At 45.0% G+C, this 22,361-nt stretch overlaps 1 protein-coding gene across 6 annotated transcripts in view; it reads left to right on the top strand.

Moving 5' to 3' along the window:
* LOC310681293 (uncharacterized protein) overlaps positions 1 to 22,361 on the top strand; it is a 125,756-nt gene that overhangs the window by 13,170 nt on the left and 90,225 nt on the right. The gene's annotated exons all lie outside the window — the stretch shown is intronic.

Here is a 22,361-nt window from a genome sequence, read left to right as displayed (position 1 = left end):
CTCTCTCTCTCTCTCTCTCTCTCTCTCTCTCTCTCTCACACACACACACACAGAGTGATGCTGTAATAAAAGTCCTTATCCTTTAAGAGCCATTTAGCACAATTCATTTAGGATTGTAGGATTTCATATTGTTTTAATTTTGGTAGCCTTCAGATATGAAATCTCATAAACTATCAGATGCCAAATAGCAAATACTAATTACTCTTCTTTATTTATCAAATGCTGTAAATATCACTGCATAACTTGCAAATGTTGCGATTAAAAATGCTATTGCATGGCAAGTATAAAATAAAATAAATTTAGATACACCACTGGTTTGAAAAATCTTTTCCTGGGGAATCCTGGTTTCTTTAGCGTCAGATTACACCATCCTACATACGAATAGGAAAGTATGGATCTTTATGTATCCATAATAGGAGATATCAGCCGAGGGATATAACAGCAGGTGTGGTGAAACTCCAAGCTTTGCAGTACAAAGAGAGAGAGAAAAGCTTTTAGAAAAAACTCTAAGGGGAGGGCAGAAAAACAGCCTAATTATAGCTGAACATATTCAGTGGGCATGAATGCCCAACTGCTGATGGGAAGGGGCAAATAAACCAGAACACTGGACCAGAAAGTATGGTGGAGAAGGACGTGACAGAGTGCAGAATACCTGGAACTGTGAACAGAAGCACTCCAGACTGCAGCATTGTGTTGCAGGTTCCAGTTGTGTTGCTTTACATGCGTCTGAATGCCGTTATTACTTTACTTTCATTATTATTAATAATTAAAAGTAGCTGCAGTGTCGTCGTCGTCCCATCCATATCCGGACTGTGGGGTGCATGAGTGGGAAGTGGGTGTAATCCTTTCCCCTTGCACCATTCCCCTGAGCATATGGCACCCAATAGCTTTAGACTGGAGGATTTTCAGTGTGGGGAATAAAGGGTTACACCTCCCCATTGTGGTTCCTGGTGTGCCCCAGGCTGCCTTTTCTCTCTCTCTCTCTTTTCCTAACATTCCTAACATATAAGGAATCCCAAGTATGGAATTTGAAGACACAGTTAAAAGTGCAATTTGATCCGCCTTAGGCTTCCTCTGTGTAAAGATCAGCTAAGAGGCAGCTTGGTCACTGGTTATGTGTCTGATTTCCTTCCACCCTGAGCCAGTGACTGGGGAACGCTGGCTGTTTCTAAGGCACACTCTCAATTCACAGCGGGCTCTGGCGATGCCCGACACTGCTCCATGTGAACTTAGTGGGCACATGCCCAGGAATCCTCTGCAATGCGAGTGGGATGCAGAAGTTTCTTGGCAATGTGGGGAGTCTTCCCTGAAGGTCAGCACTGGCGTCAGCATTGGCATCCTTGGGCAGCTGCCAGGGCCTTCTTAGTTCTCTCCCCCCCCCGACCTAACACTCCTATCAGCTCTCGGGTCATGCTTTTAATTCCTTACATTGCCCCTGTGTGCTGGCATCCGTAGGGGACATTGAGGACAATCAGAAAGGGCGGCAGGTCCCAACCCAGCACTGCTTGGAGCAATGCCCCTGCAGTCAGGTAAGCCTTGCAGGGCCCACTGAAAAAGGAGGGACATGTAAGAGCTGTTTGACTATGGAACAGAGAGCTAGTGGACTCTCATTTGTTGGAAGACTTTTTAAGCAGAGGTTGGATGGCCATATGCCATGGATGCTTTGCTTGAGATTTCTGCATTGCAGAGGGTTGGACTAGATGGCTCTTAGATGCCTCTATACAGTGGTACCTCGGGTTACAGACACTTCAGGTTACAGACGCTTCAGGTTACAGACTCCACTAACCCAGAAATATTACCTCGGGTTAAGAACTTTGCTTCAGGATGAAAACAGAAATCATGCCCCGGCGGCGCGGCAGCAGTGGGAGGCCCCATTAGCTAAAGTGGTGCTTCAGGTTAAGAACAGTTTCAGGTTAAGAACGGACCTCCGGAATGAATTAAGTTCTTAACCCGAGGTACCACTGTAGTTGTATGATTCTATGTAGCCCACGACCACCTCAACCCTAGCCCTGGCCCTACTGAAAGTAAAAAGCGTGCAGAGGTGGTTTTAGGGTAGCATGACCAGTTCAGTCATACTGGGTGCCGGCACCACAAGAATTGTGTAGAATGCAGCGTGAGAGGCAGGGGTGCGTGCCAAATTTTAGCATCACATAAGGCTCAGTGAAATTTGAGAACCCAAAGTCTGCCACTGAACTGTGCACGTCGAATGCTGGTGGGGAATCGCTGTGATATTCATACCTTTGCATGTCAGGTACTGCGTGCCATTGCATGTCCCCTTCCAAATACTTGCAGGGGACCAATGATCAGGTATCAAACATCGATAATCACAGACACCCATACAAATATTCAGTAAGTGTTGGGTATGTGAGCACTCAGACAAGCTGAAGATTATTCTACATCAGCATTTGCACAGGAGGATTTCGAAGAGAATTTTTGGGAGCAAGCATGTTTGTACTCCACAGCTAACACACACACACACACACACACACACACACACACACACACACAATGCATGCTAGCCTGGTTTGCTCTATGTCATGGGAATTCATCCTGCGCCTTCACATACTTGTGTCTCCAAGATGAAGCTGTTCCCAATCCGCCTCCAGTGCCTGAACTGAGCAAGGGGGGCGGGGGGAGGGAGCAGAGGTCACAAGAAAAAGGCTTCTGCGTGCGAAGCTTCAGAGGCAGCCAGTGATGTATTTTTAGCTGCTCTAGATTCCCTCTGCTGTCACGGCTGGGATGTGATGCTCATTTTATTGCCACGGGGATATGCCTAGAATATCAGGCTGCCTGAAAAACAGCCTATGCAGCAGAACCAGGGCTTGATTTAGCATTTGTGGCGCTGATCGCCCACATCCACCGTTGAGGAAGGTGAGGGGAAAATAGTTCTCCCTGTGCAGTTCCTGTGAGAGGCAGAGTGGCAAAAGCTGTGACTCACTGAGAAATATGGTTCTGCAGGAGCAGTGCGTCTGAACCACACCTTAATCTCCAGCTGGCTGTGCTTGGTCTGTCTAGAAAGACGAAGTGAGTTTTTTAAATTATGCAATCAATACATTTTCTAATCGTTTTTGTGGCACATGATTCAATGTTCTTTACTGCAGAATAAAATGAAGTAATGCAAGGTTCCTGAACAAAGGATGCTATTATCTTAAAGGGCTTCTTCACAATTTACAATTAACTCCATGCATTTATTACACAGCTAAGCATATTTACTCAGAGGGGATTCTCCCCCCCAACACATATTCAGTGGAGATGATTTCCAGGCGCCATGGAGAGTTCAGAGGAAAAAATCAGGAAGCTAGAAAAGAACTTTATTTTCTCCTTTAAACAAGAACAGAGCAACAACACCCAGATGCAACCAAGTTAAGTGCCACCTAGTGACTTAATTACATAATGATACGCGGGTGGTGCTGTGGTCTAAACCACTGAGCCTAGGGCTTGCACGACGGGGTGAGCTCCTGTTGCTTGGTCCCAGCTCCTGCCCACCTAGCATTTCGAAAGCACCTCAAAGTGCGAGTAGATAAATAGGTACCACTCCAGCGGGAAGGCAAACGGCGTTTCCGTGCGCTGCTCTGGTTTCACCAGAAGTGGCTTAGTCATAAAGGTAAAGGTAAAGGTACCCCTGCCCGTACGGGCCAGTCTTGCCAGACTCTAGGGTTGTGCGCCCATCTCACTTAAGAGGCCGGGGGCCAGCGCTGTCCGAAGACACTTCCGGGTCACGTGGCCAGTGTGACATCGCTGCTCTGGCGAGCCAGAGCCACACACGGAAACGCCGTTTACCTTCCCGCTCGTAAGCGGTCCCTATTTATCTACTTGCCCCCAGGGGTGCTTTCGAACTGCTAGGTTGGCAGGCGCTGGGACCGAACAGCGGGAGCGCACCCCGCCGCGGGGATTCGAACCGCCGACCTTTCGATCGGCAAGCCCTAGGCACTGAGGCTTTAAACCATAGCGCCACCTGCGTCCCACCCTGGCTTAGTCATACTGGCCACATAAAAAACTGTCTGCAACCCCAGAGTTGTTCGCGACTGGACTTAACTGTCAGGGGTCCTTTACCTTTTTTACCTTTACTATCCACAGGCCAGGCAAATTGTGCAAAGCAGAGGTTTTCAACCTTTTGGGGTCCAGGGGTCCCTTGACCAACTACATTCTTTCTGCTGCACCCCTGTGCGGTTCAGGAACCCAGTTATGTCACCCTTTGCCTGCAGAGCTGGCAGCCTCTCACCCCTTTTTGAACACCCTCCCTTGTGGAGTGTTCCCTTAGCCTCTTCTCTTCTCTTCTCTTCTCTTCTCTTCTCTTCTCTTCTCTTCTCTTCTCTTCTCTCCCTGGGAGTCCTCTGGGCAGCTGCACCTGCCACCCCTGGTCTCTGAGCTGCCCCCCTGCCCCAAAGAGAGGTACCTTCTCATACTACCCCACAGGGGCCTGAGAAGCACCTCCTGGCCAGCCACAGAGGCACCATTCGTCTGGGGAGCTTGTAGCTAGAGCTGCTGCAGCAAACAGCTGTGCAAGCCTTTGGGAGGCAGAGACACAAGAGGACATCAGAGAAGGGAATGAAGGAAATAGGAACAGAGACCAGTGTTGCCCACGGCACTTCTGACCATCATTCAAGGCACCCCCGGGGTGCCACAGCACACTGATTGAAAACCACTGGTGTAAAGGATACTTTTGGAGGCAGCGATACGTCTGAATATCAGTTGCTGGAAGCTACAGGAGGAGAGAGTGCTCTTGCGCTCTGATCACCTATTTTATTTATAAAATACAGTGGTACCTCAGGATGCGAACGGGATCTGTTCCGGAGCCCCGTTCACATCCAGAAGAAAACGTAACTAGCGACAGCACGTCTGCGCAAGCGCACGCCACTTTTCGCCACTTCTGCACATGCGTGTGATGTCATTTTGAGCGTCTGCGCATGTGCGAGCGACGAAACCTGGAAGTAACACGCTCCTTTACTTCCGGGTTGCCGCGGAGTGCAACTCGAATGCGCTCAACGTGAAGCATATTCAACCCGAGGTATGACTGTACTTTGTGTTGCGGCAGGCTGTATAAAATGTGTTTGCAAACACGGGCTAACACTCTGCATGTTTAGGTGCACATGTTAGGTGCATCACCTCTCAGTGGTAGAGCACCTCGTTTCCATGCGGAAGGTCCCAGGTTCAGTTCCTGGTCTCTCCAGTTAATGGATCAGGCAGCTGCTATCTGGTAGCAGGTGATGAGAAAGGGCTTTCTCTCTCTCTGCTCGAGATCTTGGAAAGTCACTGCCCACTCGAGGTGTCAGTACAGGGCTCAGTGAATGAGACTGCCTGAAAGTCTGTTCCCTCAAGTTGTTTTTTAGAGGTTTTAGTGAAACTATTTATGTGAAACTATTTACTGTTGTCTTGTCTAGTTAAGTTATCAAAAAATAAAAGATGATGGCTTTGATTTAGGTCTCGTGGCATGCAACGAAGTGCTGGCACATGACTTGGGTCCACAAATGGGGGACACACATCCCTGCCCACCTCCACGGTCTCAGCCAGCACTTTCAATGGGGTCTGCATGAGATCTGTGATGCCTACACAGAAGCATGTGCAAGTCCTAACCCTGCAATGAATATTTGCCTGTTTCCGCAAGAGCATCACATGGAATGGGACATATCTTCCTTATAGGGCCAACTCTACTTGGTTCACATTTTCTGCACATTTCTGAAACTGGATATGTAGCCATCAGGTTTTGGTTTTTGCTATTTGTCGAAAGTATAATTTACAAACATTCATAGGACTGCAGTAAAGAAGTATAGTATATCTCCTTTTTAAAAATAAATAAATCCATTTGCATTCTGTCTAAAACCATAACAGGCTGGAGTTCAGATTACGCCTGGTGTATGGAAAGGACAGTTACTGAATGGATCATGTCTATTGCACACCTGCTTGTCCCTTAGATTAGCCTATCCACACAAGGGCTGAGTCACAGTGGCAGAAAGCAGTGATATAGGAAATTTGCTTGGATATAATTTCTTCAGAAGATTTCAGTCACAGTGGATTTCATTCTCCTGGGACGTCAAAGCTACATTCCGTTCTCAGGAGAGAAATAAACCCCAGCAGGCAATAGGCAGTGAGACATTCTGCTTGCCTTCAAAGTGCATGAGAGAAAGTAGTTGTCACACAGCAAGGGAAATGTGTGGCAATCTTTAGGAATCTTGCAAGACCTGGTAAACAGAATCTTCATATCACAGCACAATCTCTGAGAGAAAGCACACTCTCGTTTGCCAGTAGAAAACAACAGAAAATGGAGGGATGGCAAGCTACCTATGAAGACAGGCATTATGCTTGCACAATGAAGAAACTGACTTTGCGGTAAAATTTTATTTAAATCTCTCCTGATTATCCCCCCCCTCTATATTTGCAGCTCCCCCTACTCATATTTAGTCAGTGTCATTGATACAATGCACTGGGCACCAAACACAAAACATTCATTTTATATATGCATCTACTTAAAAAATCTCTCCTCCCTACAAAGACTTTGTTCGTTGATTTTATTTTGATAAAGTAGTCAGGAACATCTTTTGCATTCCATGGAATTTACTTTTGAGTAGGATTGTGCAGGTAGCTACAATATTGCAAGTGAACATACAGAGTTGCATATGAAACCTTATTCCTTTCCCCTTTCTTTTCTTTCTCCTCCTCTGTTTTCCTTGTCTGTTTGGATTATAAATTGCCTAGGCAGGAAGGAGTTTCTTTTCCCTTTTTGTAAAAAGAAACCTGGCACATTTTTGGTTCTATAAATAAAATGAAATGCAAAAAAATACCAAAATCCCCACATTAGTTTATGACCTATGTTTGCTGCAGCTAGTCAGATGGGGCTTGCAGATGGGGGTGTTACATTATTATTATTATTATTATTATTATTATTATTATTATTATTATTATTATTATTATACTACCTGATTTTCCTATGTGTTTTTTGAGCAAGTTAGATTTCATACGTTTCTATTTTCCCCCAGTGGTAATCTTCATTGCTATTCTCCTGCTTGTCATCCAGCAACAGTGGAGGAAATGTATCAGGGTTATTTTTTGCTTTTTCATTTCTCCTTTCAATCATGCCTGCCCCCAGACTCCATTTGTTCTTCTGTTCTGGACATGCAGGGAGGTATTCTGTACCTGCACATCTTTAGGGGGGAAATATCCTCAGGGGGTGTGAAAGAGCAAACATTAGCAGCTCTCTCCAGCCAGGGACTGTATCATGTTTCACAATGAGCAAAATGGAAGCTTTTGGGGTTGGGTGAGGATATTCATATACCTTTATTTTTGCTTTTGCTTTTTACTACTGAGGTCTTCTGTGCAAGGCTCACAAGAGTGCTAAAGACCTTTATCATCATCATCATCATCATCATCATTTTAATTTTTTTTAAGGCCACTGTATATGCTGTACTGCATTTACCGTCTCCCAGGTAATGTTTCGCATTTACTGTGCAGAGATCTTGAGAGAATACCTCTTCCAATCTGGTCATGGCTTTAGCATGCAGCAGTTACTGGAAATATTGATTGATTGACATGTATATCCCTTCCTTCATTGCATATGAGGTTAGGGTGGGTTAACAATACAGACTGCAGTACAATAAAATAGGAGCTATGGTTACAAGAGAAAAAACAATAAATTGCAATACAGTGGAAGCACAGAGCAAAACACTGATAAATGTCTCCTGGTTCAGGCCATACTGATATCTGTTCTGAAAGCCTGGCAGAAAAGAAAGGCCTTCAGCTGGTGCTGAAAGATGGGCAACAGCAGCACCAGACAAACATTGGTGGGGTACGTGCTCCACAACCAGGGTGACGTTATTAGGAAGGCCCTCTGGCAAGTCATAGATCCTCTGACCTCCTGTGTTGATGGAATGACCAGAGGTGCCTCCACAGCCGATTGCAAAGTACACAAGCTCTTTCAGGTAATGGGGTCCCTGGCCATTTAGGGCTATATAGACATCAAAACTAACACAATGAATTGACAAATAGATGACCCTCACTTTGGTACTGGGGATCAATGGAAACAAAATGGGCAAGTTGTTCTCAGCTGAGGAGCAAAGGGAAATAGGGGTGTTGGTGTGCTATTCAGCCCCCCAGAGTGGCTGGGGCCACGCAGTCAGATGGGGGACATCTAAATAATAAATTATTATTATTATTACTCCTACTGCTACCACTACTAGAAACCACATTCTGAATGCCACCACAGACTTGAAAAACTGTCCCCTGCAAAACAGCATTAGCAAGTTTCCATATTAGCAACGACTACACATATATAACAAGTTAATTTCACTCAGCAGCTCTTCTGCTGTAAGAGAAAACGTGGATTAAATGTAAAAAGCATGGGCTGCTGTTCGATGACAATGCTGCAATGCCAATACTGCAAAAACAAAAAACCTTGCATACATGAGTACTTCCGATTTCACAGTAAACTCCTATCTCAAGGCACTAACACTTAAACTGCTTCTAGCCCTCGGTATCGGTTTCAGGATTCATTCTGATGATGTTGTAATTCAGGCTGCTTGCAGCCAGCAGGTTCCCACAATGCATCCCACAATGCAGGAATGTGGGAAGCAAATTAGGAATGCAGAAAGCTGTACCTGGGGAAAAGAGGTGCAACATCACAGGCTGTTTTGCATGTACGATAGCCATTTGTTTGGGCTATGCCAACTGTGCTTCCCTTGATATATACAATGCCGCAAGCCTCCAGTACAGTACTGTATATGCTGCATGCTATATGGACGTGGGTGGCACTGTGGGTTAAACCACAGAGCCTAGATCAGAAGGTTGGCGGTTCAAATCCCACGACGGGGTGAGCTCCCGTTCCTCGGTCCCTGCTCCTGCCAACCTGGCAGTTCGAAAGCAAGTCAAAGTACAAGTAGATAAATAGGTACCGCTCTGGCGGGAAGGCAAACGGCGTTTCTGTGCGCTGCTCTGGTTCTCCAGAAGTGGCTTAGTCACCCTGGCCACATGACCCAGAAGCTGTACGCCGGCTCCCTCGGCCAATAAAGCAAGATGAGCGCCGCAACCCCAGAGTCGGCCACGACTGGACCTAATGGTCAGGGTTCCCTTTACCTTTTATATGCAATATAGGAAGGCTGCAATGTGAGATCAACATATAACACATAAGAGGGATGATAGAGCACTTGCATTGCAGGCAGAAGGTCCCAGGTTCAGTGTCCTGTACTCCAGGTATGGCTGGGAAAGGGTTCGGCCTGAAGCTCTGGAGTGCCACTACCAGTCAGTAAACAATTCTGAGCCAGATGGACCCAATAACATGATTCAGTGTAAAGGCAACTTCATATGTAGTGGTTGGGTCCCCTTACTTGACATCTGCATCTGGAAAATTCCCAGTCTGCTCTGGAAGTGACTCCAGATTTCTGTCCCTCATTTTAACACAAAGCAACACACTTCAGGAACTGTGCTGTGGAGCAAAAGCAGGCAGTAGGGTTGAAACTGAATAGATCCTGTCTGGATCAACTGGCAGCTTTTGCAGTGGATTTCCGCATGGGGCGGGCATGGAAACATTACACATCAGGAAAACACCGCAATTTCTGAAGGGGAAACATAAAGGGTTTGAGAATCCCTGGCTTAACTGGATCAAAATAATACAAAAGATGTCTTCTTTACATGTGCAGCAGACTCTCAACAATACATCTCGCCCTTACTTTTCATCTTTATCCAAGTCAATTAAGCATCTTATGAAGCAGAAGGCTTTGAGTGGATTGGAGCTTGTTCTTGCCTTGCAAGGGAAAATGGAAAGTGGGGATTCCTTTTTTCTCCTCTCAGCTGGGCTGGGCAGCAGCATCCTTTTGTGAGCGCCAATGATGTCATCTGTAGCCTGGCTTTCTCTTTCTGTCTCCCCTCCCTTCCCAAGTCCTTTAAGGTGGGGGAGGGAGAAAAGTCATTAAGCACTACAGTAAAAGCTGATTCAGGCCACTGGGGTTTAGTCCTCTCAGAAAATGCGTTTGGGAGGGATGATGGAGGAGAGATTGCAGAGTCTGCTCACTGCTGACCTGCTGAATTATGACTTTAATGCAGTCACTTTAATAACCCGACCACCAGATGCAATTTATGGCAGAGCAGGCGCCCAGGCGTTTTCCTTTCTCTGATTACTGCCCCCCTCCCCCAGCCCATTACTTCTCCCTGCTTGCTCTGCTAATGGAAAAATGTTATGTGTCTGTGTGTGATTTTTCTCTCCCTCCCTCCCAAAGCAAGACTTGTTTTCAGGAACTGGTGGGAAATGAGAACCTAATGCACACAGCCGAACAAAAAAATGCCTTCTTCTTCCCTCTTCTTTTCTAAGGCTCCAACCAGGAAATCTGTAATGGAGTCTTATCTTCTTGTTCATTCTGCTTCTGGTGCCTTTAAAATCTCGCCTAAGGAAAGACTGGGGCAAACTAAGCAGTGGTCTAAATGAAGAGGAGTGGCACATGCTAAAAATGAATGGTTTTTGCAACGCATAGCCCAGTGTTTCTGCAATTCCTCAGTGATGTCATGATATCAGGACCTGTGAGAGGCATTGCCATGTATAGACAAATATACTCAAATGTGTTTACAATGGGACGTTTACATACTACAGAAATGGGCTGGATAGATAGTAAATGTGTTTGTTTGTTTCATAAAATTGATACACTGCTTGATTGTAAAAAACAACAACCCTCAAAGCAGTTTACAAAAAGATAAAACAAGAAAATTGAGAAAAGTTCACATTCTTTAAAACATACAAAAATTAAATTACTAAAACATACCTCAACTTTCTAAATTTCTGGGTAGGCTTGCCTAAACAAGAATGCTTTTAGCAGGTGGTGAAAAGAGTACAGTGAAAGTGTCTGCTTAATCTCAATTGGCAAGGAGTTCCAAAGTGCAGGTGCTGCCTAAATGATCAAGTTATTGCAAATGCAGAATGGGTATGAATTAATCTTTATTTGCGTCAGCCATTGGCCATAGCAATAAAGCAACAATATGACACACAAAGAATAAAAATAAAAAGTCAATTATATAAGATACATTTTAGGGTTTTGAATCAATAGTCAAATCGTGGCTCTTATTCTGATTGCCCCAGTTTAAAAACCTTGCAACCTTTGCTGTCACCTGTTCATCTTGAGATGCCAAGAGAAAGGACACTGTGGCAGTGGATGGGGAGAACGGGTATTATGTGGTAGCGACAATTCCGCCAATGTTTCAATTGTTGCCACACCATCCCGGGACTGCCCAGAGTTGTTTAACAATCAATCCATCATCCAGGGGAACTCTGGGAATTCTAATTCTGAGAGGAGAACAGGGGTCTCCTAGCAACTGTCTTAACAAGCTGCAGCTCCCAGAATTCCTTGGGTGAGAGGGGGAAAGCCATGACTGTTACCATGGTGCCTTAAATGTATGGCCTGAATGTGGCCACAGGCTTAAAAGCAGTAGCGCAGTTAAGTATTTTCAGACTCTAGATATAATGGGTTCCCTCTTTCGATCACTTTGCTTACTTTAAAATATGGCCACCCATTTTGCTGCCTGAGGCAATGGACAAGATGGTGCCGCCCTCTGTTCCATTTACAGAAGCTAACTGGCAGTCGAACCTGACTTCAACGCTGGCAATGGGGCACTGTGCTCCGGTGCAGCAGGCTAGCCTGGGGTGTATATGGAGTGGCACGCATAGCTCTGATCTCCAACAGAGAGGAATGGCTGGGAGGGCTCAGGAGAAATGGGAAGAAGGGGAAGGGGTCTGTCTCTCAAGCATATCCTGCAAGTGTCCCCCCCCCAAAAAAATGGGACATCCCGTTTTCTCATGTGAGCGCGCAGCGGCCATTTTGGGTGCTGTGATCTTGCACAATTTTGACCTTGCCTCCTCAAAAGGTGTTTTTTCAGGGCCACAATATTGCATGACCCTGAAAAACTGTATCTTTGGGGCTCCATGACTCACACGGGCAGGAAGATGTGCATCCTGGGTTTTTTTTGGACTCAAAATGTTGGGTGGTATTCAGGTGATCGCCTTACTCATCCCAGTGGTAGACTCAGCCCTGCCTGCTGCATTGTGGACCCACCTGCTCATTCTGCTGAGTAGGGCACTAGGCATCGACTCCAAATTCCTGCCCTGAGAGCATCGCTACTTAAAAGAGGCATTCCCTCCGGTGTGACAGAGGAGAAACACCTCCAAAATGGCGTCTGCTGAGATTCAAAAGTACTGTGTGTCCTCCCCCCTTTCTTTAGAAAGCTATTATTTCTGACATGTGGATTTATGCATATTGGACCAACGGACCAAAATTCATCTGATTTAATCAGTCAAGACTTCTCCAATCTGATGACAGCCCTAAGAAAGCTGGAGAATGTCCCCAGTTTTGTCTTCTGAACTTTGGATCTCTCTTTTCTGTTCCCTTCTCATCTAATGTCTAGGCTCTTCCTCCACAGCTTCCCTCTGCTTCATTAGGTAATTTGTATAACTATATTCTAACCCATTAACCTCCATTTGCTGCCAGAGGGTGGAGGGGGAGAGGCGGAAATCACAAATGTGTCACATTCTGATCAATACATTCAATCTCTCTCTCTCTCGTACAGAGATGGAAGAAGCTAATAAAGAAAAAGAAAGATTAAGTGCATAATTTTTAAATAACATCCATTGTTCGCTAAAGAAAGTTTAACAGGGGGAAAAAGCCACAATCCAGGTCTTTGGTGTGTGTGTGTCTCCGGGATAAGAACAGATGTGTTACATTTTACTCCTCCCCACTCTGCAAGTGCAGATTGTTTCTTCTTCAACAATGAACAATGGCATCTTTCAAAAAGCTTCCAAAAATGACATTTTCGGAGCAGTCCTCTGCAGCTAGTGTTAAATATTTACTAGTGGGTGAGATATCCCTCCTGTTACAGCAAATACAATTTTCTAATGACCTGGATTGTGAACCCGGGTGGATAAATGTAGCAAATTCCTTTAATAATATCCTGCTTCTCTTGCTGTTCAGAAAACCCTTTCCCCCAAGCCTTGAAATTTGCCGTGTTATTGCACAACACTGAGCACAGCTCACCCAGTAAAGAGATGTAGAATACAAGGTCAGCTACTGTTTGTTAGAGATAGCCATAAATTATGTTTCGCTTTCTGCAGGAATTTGAGCTGACGTTGAGAATTAATTGACCTTCTTACAACGTATTCTGTATCAAAATAACTATCTTGATCACTATAGTATTATTTTCTCTCCTCCAGAGAGAGAGAGAGAGAGAGAGAGATGCATTAAGCCAGCTCATCACAGTGGTAGCAATAGCCTTTAAATTTGCTGCGGGGGCGGGGGGGGGGACGGGACTTGCAGCCCTTGGCATCATTTCATGCGGTGTGGATTTCAGAGATTCGGTTGTTGCAGCAACACCACACATTTGCAGCTCTAGTCTAGTGCTTTAATGGCCATGGTTTCCCCAAAAGAATCCTGGGAACTCCAATTTGTGAAAGGTGCTGACCTCACAGAGCTATAGTTCCCAGCAGTCATATAAGCTACAGCTCTCAGGATTCTCCGTGACGGTTAAAGCAGTGTAAGAATGTTTTAAATGCATGTGAGGATGTGACTGAGACCAAGAAGCACAGAACTGTAGAATTGGAAAGGGACCCTGAGATCATCTAGTGCAATGCAGGAATGGACAGCTCTCCCATACGGCGATCACTATACAATCTGTTATGTACTGAGTTGAATAGGATCCAAAAGGCAGCAGTCTGATTGGTCCTAGAACAATAGGATTCAGAATGCAGCAGTCTGATTGGTCCTAGAACAATAGGGTCCAGAATGCAGCAGTCTGATTGGTCCTAGAACAATAGGGTCCAGAATGCAGCAGTCTGATTGGTCCTAGAACAATGCAGCAGTATGATTGGTCTGCAGGAGCCACCCAATCCAGCTCCAGGTGGAAATGAATCCGCAACCTGATTGGCCTACAGGAGAATCCCAGAATTAGCCAATCACATGCGGCCCATTGTGTAAATAATGTATATAAAGCAGATATTTTGGGGGAACTTTCATTCCTCACTACTATGAGCTGAATAAACAGCATGAAATCCACACTCAACTCCAAGTATATTTCACAATCCTACAAGGCTTACTGTATAACTCACCTTGCCTCCAAGGAGTTCAAGGGGAAGTACATGGTTCCCTCTGCACCTCATTTAAACCCTTCAACAACCAGTGAGGTAGGTTAGACTGAGATAGAGTGATTGGCCCAAGGTCACCCAGTGAGCTTCATGACTGAGTGGGGGGCAGAATTTGAACCTGGGTCTCTCAGGTCCTAGACCGACACTCTAGCAACTACACCACACTGGCTATATACACTGTATAGGCAGGCAGAGAACCTGGCAGCCGCTCTGCGGTGGCATCCTTATTATTGTTAATTAAATTTCTATATCGCCCATCTGAGGATCACAAGGCGGTTTACAACATAAAAACACAAAAATACACAGCATAGTAACAAGCACAGGCAGTCAACCGCCCCTATTTGTATGGGGAGGGTATTCCGCAAACATGACAGATGCCGACATTGTAATCTTTTTGGTACAAAGCCAAAACGAAATTGGTTTCCTTAGGGCTCATCCAGACTTCCTTTTATGCTGTGTTTCTAGGCACAGGTCCATGCTTTAAAGCTCTGTGCCTGAGTGGGTTTTTTTCCGCGTCCTACATTTTATCACTGAATTGGAGCAAACAGCAATCGGGTTTCCTGCAGATTGCTGTTTGCTCTGATTCAACGGCGAAACACAATCCTGATCCAAGAGCCGCCTCTTATAGCTAATGGTTGTACTTCTGATTTGTTCATCTGCGGAACAACTCACTATTCTTATTTCCCCACCTCCCCTTTTACAGATTCATGCATCTCATGTTAATGCTATGTCAGAAGGAAGATGCTGTATAAACTGACGCAGTGGTATACAATTCTGCAAGGGTTTCTCTCCCTAAGCCTCCTGCCCCCCCCAAAAAAAACCTCTTGCTTGCAACATAAATGGTTGTGTGTGTGTGTTTTATATATAAAAAACCATACCTCTTACATCAGAGGTGGGGAGCTGGAAGTGTTTTCACTGCAGAATAAACTTATGGGCTGTGAAAGCCTGTGATTCAGAAAATTCGCCTGCAATATTCCCCTCAGCTGTTGCCATAGGTAACCAGCCTCTGCAAAACACTATTTACCCTGGAATGCAAGGAGACTTGGAACTCAACAAGGACATTCATTCCAGTTAACCCCTTCCTAGTGGAAAATAAAAACACACCACACTGTGGTTTCAGCAAGAACAAAAGAAACCATTTAAAGTCATCACCTTTTATTGGCCTGGCAGGAGTTCCTGTGTCTTTACCAGTTAGGTGGCAGACAGAGACTTAACCAGGTGCCCCCTTTTTCAATTCCTGGGAGAATTTTGTTGAATTCTGGTATGCCGTGCAGGCTCATGAGCTTTGCTCGCCAAAAGATGGCCATCCTACACTTACTGTACATTTCATCATACTGCTCTGAACATTCTCACAAATCTTTGCTGTAGGGTTGCCAACTGATCACAAAACAGCTGCCCAGCTGGCTCATGAGTTCTTCTACATTGCCTTGCTATGCAAAAAGAAGCAGATGGACCCTCTCACAGTATGGAGATGAATACAGTCACTAATAGCTGCAGATCAATGTATTGTTAAATAATTAGCTGTAAGGGCAGAGTCAAACAGTGGCAGCTCTACATTGTTGTACATGCTGTTATAAAAATGAATGTGGTGGAGAAATAGACTCTTGCTGCCCTGACCCTCCATCTATAGCTACACTATGCCTGCCAATTTGCTACCTTTCCTTTCTTTTTGCTCTTGGCTGTGCGGCCAATACATTGATCTGAGTTGTTTGGGGTTTTTTTGCGCTGGCACTGGGAGTGCCAGATACAGAGAGGGGCTAGTATCCGGAAACTCCAGAGATGGTCCAATAAATGTAGGCGCCAGTGGTTGAAAATCCAAATCAAACCATCTATGATACTAAAAACATTTTAAACAGCATTATGATCTACCAATTCTTTTGGCAGTTTGCTGCCCTTTATCAGTACAGTATCTCAAAAACTGCTGCCAGAAGAAAGCTGCCCCACCCTGCCTAATTATAGGGCCCGGCCGGCCAACCTCAGCCCATCAGTTTAAGCTAACTGAGGACAGCCTGTGTGGTGTCAGAATATCAGGCTAGGACCACAGAGACTAAATTTTAAAAATGATAATATCCTTCACTCGATAATTAAGGTCACAGGGTGACCTTGGGAGAGCCACTATCTCTTAACCTGACCTACCTCACAGGCTTGTTGTGAGGACAAATTGTGGTAGTGGAAGAAATCCTATACTTGTCGATCCATGCTGCCCTGATTCCTTGAAGGAAGGACAGAATGAAAATATAATTTAAATTTATTTTTTCATAAAAAAGAAACCTTGAGTAATACTGAACATCTTTTTGAAGTGGTGTGATTTTTAACTAGCGACTGCGTTAACATGCTCATATAAGCAGGGTGTACTAGTCCAACCCTCTGCAAAAGTGTACAGGCTGTCTCACTTTCAGCTCCAAACTTTTGGCACCAAATTTATTTTCATCACTTCTAGAAAATGCCATGCAGTTTGGCAGCTGGCATCTTCATGATTACCTTCCTTCTGGAAGGGGAAGACTTTTCCAGAAACATTTTTCAAAGCCAACTGCACATGAGGAGGTGCATTTTTGCCCTGTTTACCAGCCCAGGGTCTTTTGCCGCTTTACTTTGCTCGCAGATGCTGGAAACCTTCAAAGAGCTTAGCTTTAATTATTGCTGACTCACCTGGCCAGGTGTGATTCATTAGCCTGAGGCCCATTTCTTTCGTTCTGACCTTCCCCATCCCCCCAACCACACCTGCAACCCAAGATTCTTGTCTTCATATGAATGCAAATTTTTCGTAAGTCTGTTATGCTCCCTGCAAAGGTGCATATTTCACCCACCCTGGCTTGGATCTATTTATATATTTCCCAGTGCTTCGTCTATACCAGTCAATTGCGCATAAGTGGGGGGAAGCCTGTACTAAAACAGATTAAAATCCAGAGCATTTCTAAGCATAAGGGGAGGCTTGTCTAAACAAGAATGTTTTTAGAAGGCATTGAAAATAATACAGGGAAGGTATCTGCTCGATATCAATAGGCAGGGAGTTCCAGAGATGCTGAGTTCTTACCAATGCAGAATGAGTATTATGTGGCGCTTGGAGTAGTGCCAATTCCACTGATCAAAGTGGTCGAATGGGCACATATGAGGTAAGGTGATCTCGTAGGTAGACTGGTCCCAAGTTATTAAGGGCTTTGTATACTAATGGCAAAGGGATGCGTGTGGCGCTGTGCTCTAAACCACAGCGCCTAGGACTTGCCAATCAGAAGGTTGGCAGTTCGAATCCCCGTGACGTGGTGAGCTCCCGTTGCTCGGTCCCTGCTCCTGCCAACCTAGCAGTTCAAAAGCACATCAAAGTGCAAGTAGATAAATAGGTACCGCTCCGGCGGGAAGGTAAACGGCGTTTCCGTGCACTGCTCTGGTTCGCCAGAAGCGGCTTAGTCCTGCTGGCCACATGACCCGGAAGCTGTCTGCGGACAAACGCTGGCTCCCTTGGCCATTAAAGTGAGATGAGCGCCACAACCCCAGAGTCGTCCATGACTGGACTTAACTGTCAGGGGTCCTTTTACCTTTATACTAATAGCAACATCTTAAACCTGGCCTAGGAGCAGATCGGCAACTAGATTTCAGATCTCTGAGCGCAGGTGTCATGACAAAGTCTCATTCCTGTCAGGAATCAAGCTGCAGCATTCTAATTTTTAATATTCCTTGGAGAGCTTGCTGACTTCTTTCACAACCAGTATATAACACGTATACTAATTTTCTTCATCCAGTGTTAGAGGATACATATTGATAACACACATATCAGCAATATAGGAAAAGAGAATGATTTCCAACCAAATTGTTTACTTCATTCATTCAATTGTGCAAGAGTTCTAGGGTTATCACCTTGGAGGTTGTTTTTTTTTTTTTAAAGGCCCAAAGGTGTACAATTTAACAATAAATAGGTTCTGGGCATTCAAAATCCAGTCAGGCCAGCCAGAAACCAGTTGGGGGGGAATCCAGTCTGACTGGAAGCCAGGATTGTGCTGTGAGGCTCTGGATGACCAGGAAATGAACCCAAAAGGCAGCCATGGAATTAAGCACCAAGCATGAATGTAATTCCTTGAGCTGAAAGATCTGTTCTCCTTCCCTTTGTGCTGTCCTGCCATGCTGCTAAAGAGGTAAAGGGTAGGCATGGGGGAGAAAGGGGATTCAGTTCATATTTAAAGGCAAACCTACCTAATTTGCACCTGCCAAATCAACACGAGAACCGCAAAAACACAGCCGTTCTCTGAAGTTCACACTTAGCCAAATGTTTTGATGTGTTTCTCCAGTCAAGCAACATGTACAAAAATGCATATGCTGGGTTGCAGTGTCCATAAAGAGGCATATATTACTGAAAATAGCTTGCACCATGCACAATTGCTTTGCAAGAATGTGCATTTTGGGAAGACTTGCACATAAGCATGTGTAGATTGGCAGAAACTTGAATTGAAATGTTGATGGATTTTCATGAGACTTAAATAAATAAATCAGAACGATATGGAAATGTGAACTATGGATTAGAAAAATGAGTAAGTGAAACTGAGAAGCTGACTTCAGTACTACATGAATCCCAGAGGCAACCTGGAGATGCCTAAGCTTCACTAGAGTGCTTACCCCAAGAGCAGACAACTGCCCCTTTAAATGATCTGCTCTAAGGATGTGTGGGTGGCGCTGTGGTCTAAACCACTGAGCCTAGAGCTTGCCAATTGGGAGATTGGCGGTTCAAATCCCCGCGATGGGGTGAGCTCCCGTTGCTTGGTCCCAGCTCCTGCCAACCTAGCAGTTCGAAAGCACATCAAAGTGCAAGTAGATAAATAGGTGCCACTCTGGCAGGAAGGTAAATGGCATTTCCATGTGCTGCTTTGGTTTTGCCAGAAGCGGCTTAGTCATGCTGGCCACATGATCTGGAAAAACTGTCTGTGGACAAACGTTGGCTCCCTTGGCCAGTAAAGTGAGATGAGCGCCACAACCTTAGAGTCGTTCACAACTGGACTTAACTGTCAGGGGTCCTTTACCTTTACCTTTTTAAGGATGCGATGCCTACCTAGGACACACACCTGAAATATTTCAGCCCTCAGTAGGAGTTGTTTGTATGTGAAGATAAGAGCATAAGATCCCTGCTGGATCAGACCAAAGGCCTAACTAGTCCAGCACCCTGTTTTCCACAGTGGCTAACCAGATGCCTGTGAGAAGCCCACACAAAGGCAGTAACCCTCTTCTTCTGCCCTTCCTCAGGAACTGGCATGCTGCCTCTGGCCTTAGAGGGAGGGCCAGTCCAATATATTTTGCTCCCTGTGACCACAGACAAGATGGCACCCCAGCCATAGTCTTCATACAGAAGCCAACTGGGCTGCCAGTCGAATCTTTCTTCAACACTGTTGATGGGATAGAAAGTCTCTTGATTGTATTTGTTTTAAATTGCTGTTAATTCTTCAGATATAAATAAATTGTTGTGTCCTTGGGCCAGTCACAGCCTAACCTCCCTCACAGGATTGTTGTGAGGAACAGAGCCGGGTATTCCACATTGAGCTCCTTGGAGGAAAGGCAGGATATAAACTAAAAATAAATAATGACGGGTTACAAATAATCTTCACAACATCATCTTCCACTACCCCTGAAGGCAGTAGGCTAGTTTAGCAAGTCCAGGTCAGCTCTGTTCTCAAGGAAAGGGGAATGCCCTGGCCCTTAGGAGGAACAGGCCGGAGGCTGTCACCAGTGCCTCCAGCACCTACCACCTGAGGTGGCTGATTTACTTTGCCTAATGGTAGGGCTGGCACTGTTTGGAGAACAGATGTCAGAAAATGTAGGAACAGGATGGACCTGTTCTTAATTCTTTCGTTAGATGGAACAGATTCCCTCATTTAAATAGGCGAAGTAATCTCATTTATTGAACTAACTTCTATCAACACAGGGGCATGCAGTAGCTGAAGCTCTGCATAACTCTTCATCAAGCTGATTAAGAGTTCAGTGTAAGCTTGTATATTTCTACTGCAACCACAGATTGGTGCAACAGAAGGATTTATCTTAACCTATTTTACATCTCGTTCTCTGCTACCAGCAGAACATAGACTATTGATTAAACAAGACCTTTCAAAACGAATTTTCCTTTAGGTTAACCTGCATGGAGAATCTCAGGGATATGTTTTATTTAGTGCACATGAAACATCCACTGTTTGCAGGCAGGCACAGTTGCGTATGATAAATGCCTCCCACTCCATACAATTCTTAACGCTGCTGTGAAATTAAGACAAATTCTCTTCCTTGTTTGTTACCCTCTCTAGTGGAAACAGACAGGTATTTATTGGGAGATGGGGAGGAGAGGAATATTTCTTACAGGTTAGCAAGTTAGCGTGCCAGGGAATTTTCCTATGTGGAACACCATCTGGTTCTATGATGGGCAAAAGTGTCATTCCTCATAACCTGGAAGGGATGGTTTGAAAATTCTGTGCCCACTTAGAACAAATGGAGAGAGAGAGTGAGCGAGGGAACACATTCTGAAAGAGAAGCCTGAGCAGCCTGGGCTTGGGCACAAAAGGGTTACAGGCTGTTCTGCTGCATTCTCTGGAGGCAGGCAAAACCAAGTGTGAGACAGTGAGGTCAGCATTACCTTCCACTGCCTAGGGCCCCTTGCCTGACAATGCCGACATTCCAGCACATTCCAGCCTTCCACAATAAGAGCCTTCATTGCTCGTATTTCCTGACCCCTCTAGATTAAAGCATGTGAAGTTTGAGATATATATATATTGCTCGGCACCACAAACACATAATACGTTGCACCAGAAATAGACGGATGGGAAACTGTCTGCAGCTGTTGCTGCATAACACTCATTATCTGTGCCAAGCTCATCAGCAGAGGGAAGCATGTAGGGTGAGGGGAGAGAGGAGGCGGCCGCAGGATGTGCAGCCCAGGAGTCCCGGGATGCAGAGCCGGTGGGAGAACTGCCATATTGCGCGGCACCGTTTTCCTGATCCTGAAAGCCGCCTGAAAAGCGAAGGGAATGGAGAGATAATAGAGGAAGCGCGAGGTGTAAATACCACCCCTATTAGAGATATTGCATGTTATCTATCTGTTCAAAGAGGTAACCTTTTAGTTCAGCTATGGGACTCACTCACACAGGAGACAGTGATGGCTGTAAGGAGGATTATGCAAGTTCATACAGAAAGCTATCAATGGCTGAGAACCAGTTGATGGAAACCTCAGGAAAGGAAGACTCATCTTGTGCTCAGATCCCGCTTGCCTGTTTCCTGCAGGTATTTGGTTGGCCAGTGTGAGAACAGGATGCTGGACTAGATGGGCCATTGGCCCAATCCATCAGGCTCTTCTTTGGTTCTTCGTAATGTCTTTAAATTAAATGTTTTAAAAAAGAATATATCTATGTAAATGCTGCTCTTATAAATTTGGCTCACTTCCTCACTAAAACAGGAGTGGGAAAGTGGATCCTGAGGTGGCCAACCGTTTGTGCACCCACCTATCAATCGATGTCATATGATGTCAGGGGATTTAAATGTCAAGGAAGAACTGGAAGCCCTCTCTAACAGGCTGTGTACACACCACAAAGCACATTCTTTCCCTCAGAGCGTTCTGGACACTGTCGTTTGCCCCTCACAGAGTTACAGTTTCCAGCAACCCTTCACAAACTACAGCACCCAGAATTCTTTGGAGGGAGAAAATTGAAGGCTCTGAATATGCCTTCAAAGGTATGAGGGGTATACAGTCTCGGATAATTCAAACCATGGTCCCAAAGGGAGAGTCTTCCTTTGCAGTTCAGTCCAGGGCTACAAAGACAATGAATGTTACTACGCCCATATTAAAGACTGAGGTTGGGTGGACTGAAATGTGCAAAACAACAACAACAACTTGCTTAAATCTTCCAAGAAAGTTCATTGCAGCACAAGATTTAAACTCGGGTATTTATATTATTATTTAATAAGTTCAAGTTTAGTATGCCCTGCCTTTAGCTGGTATGTATTATGATTTTTCTTCTGTTCACCTGCCTTTGTGGTTTTATAGTAATTTGAAAACTAATAAAAATAAAGTAAACAAAAATCTCTTGGGCTTACCCCCAGGTAATTTTTTGATATGACTGTCATCTCTGTCTCTTAGCCAGGATTAGATACAGTCGAGGAGGATAGGTCTATCAGCTACTATAAGCCATGATGGCTAAAAATAGAATAACTATATTCACAGGCAGTAAACCTTTGACATTCACTTCTCCGCGACAAACAACAGAGAAGAGCTCTCTCCATCATGCCCTGCTTATAAGGCTCT

Source organism: Podarcis tiliguerta (genome assembly GCF_965153285.1).
Source record: "Podarcis tiliguerta genome assembly, chromosome: 1".
Classification (NCBI taxonomy): Eukaryota; Metazoa; Chordata; class Lepidosauria; order Squamata; family Lacertidae; genus Podarcis; species Podarcis tiliguerta.
The sequence above is the reverse complement of the archived record's forward strand: the minus strand, read 5'-3'. Positions and strand labels throughout refer to the sequence as shown.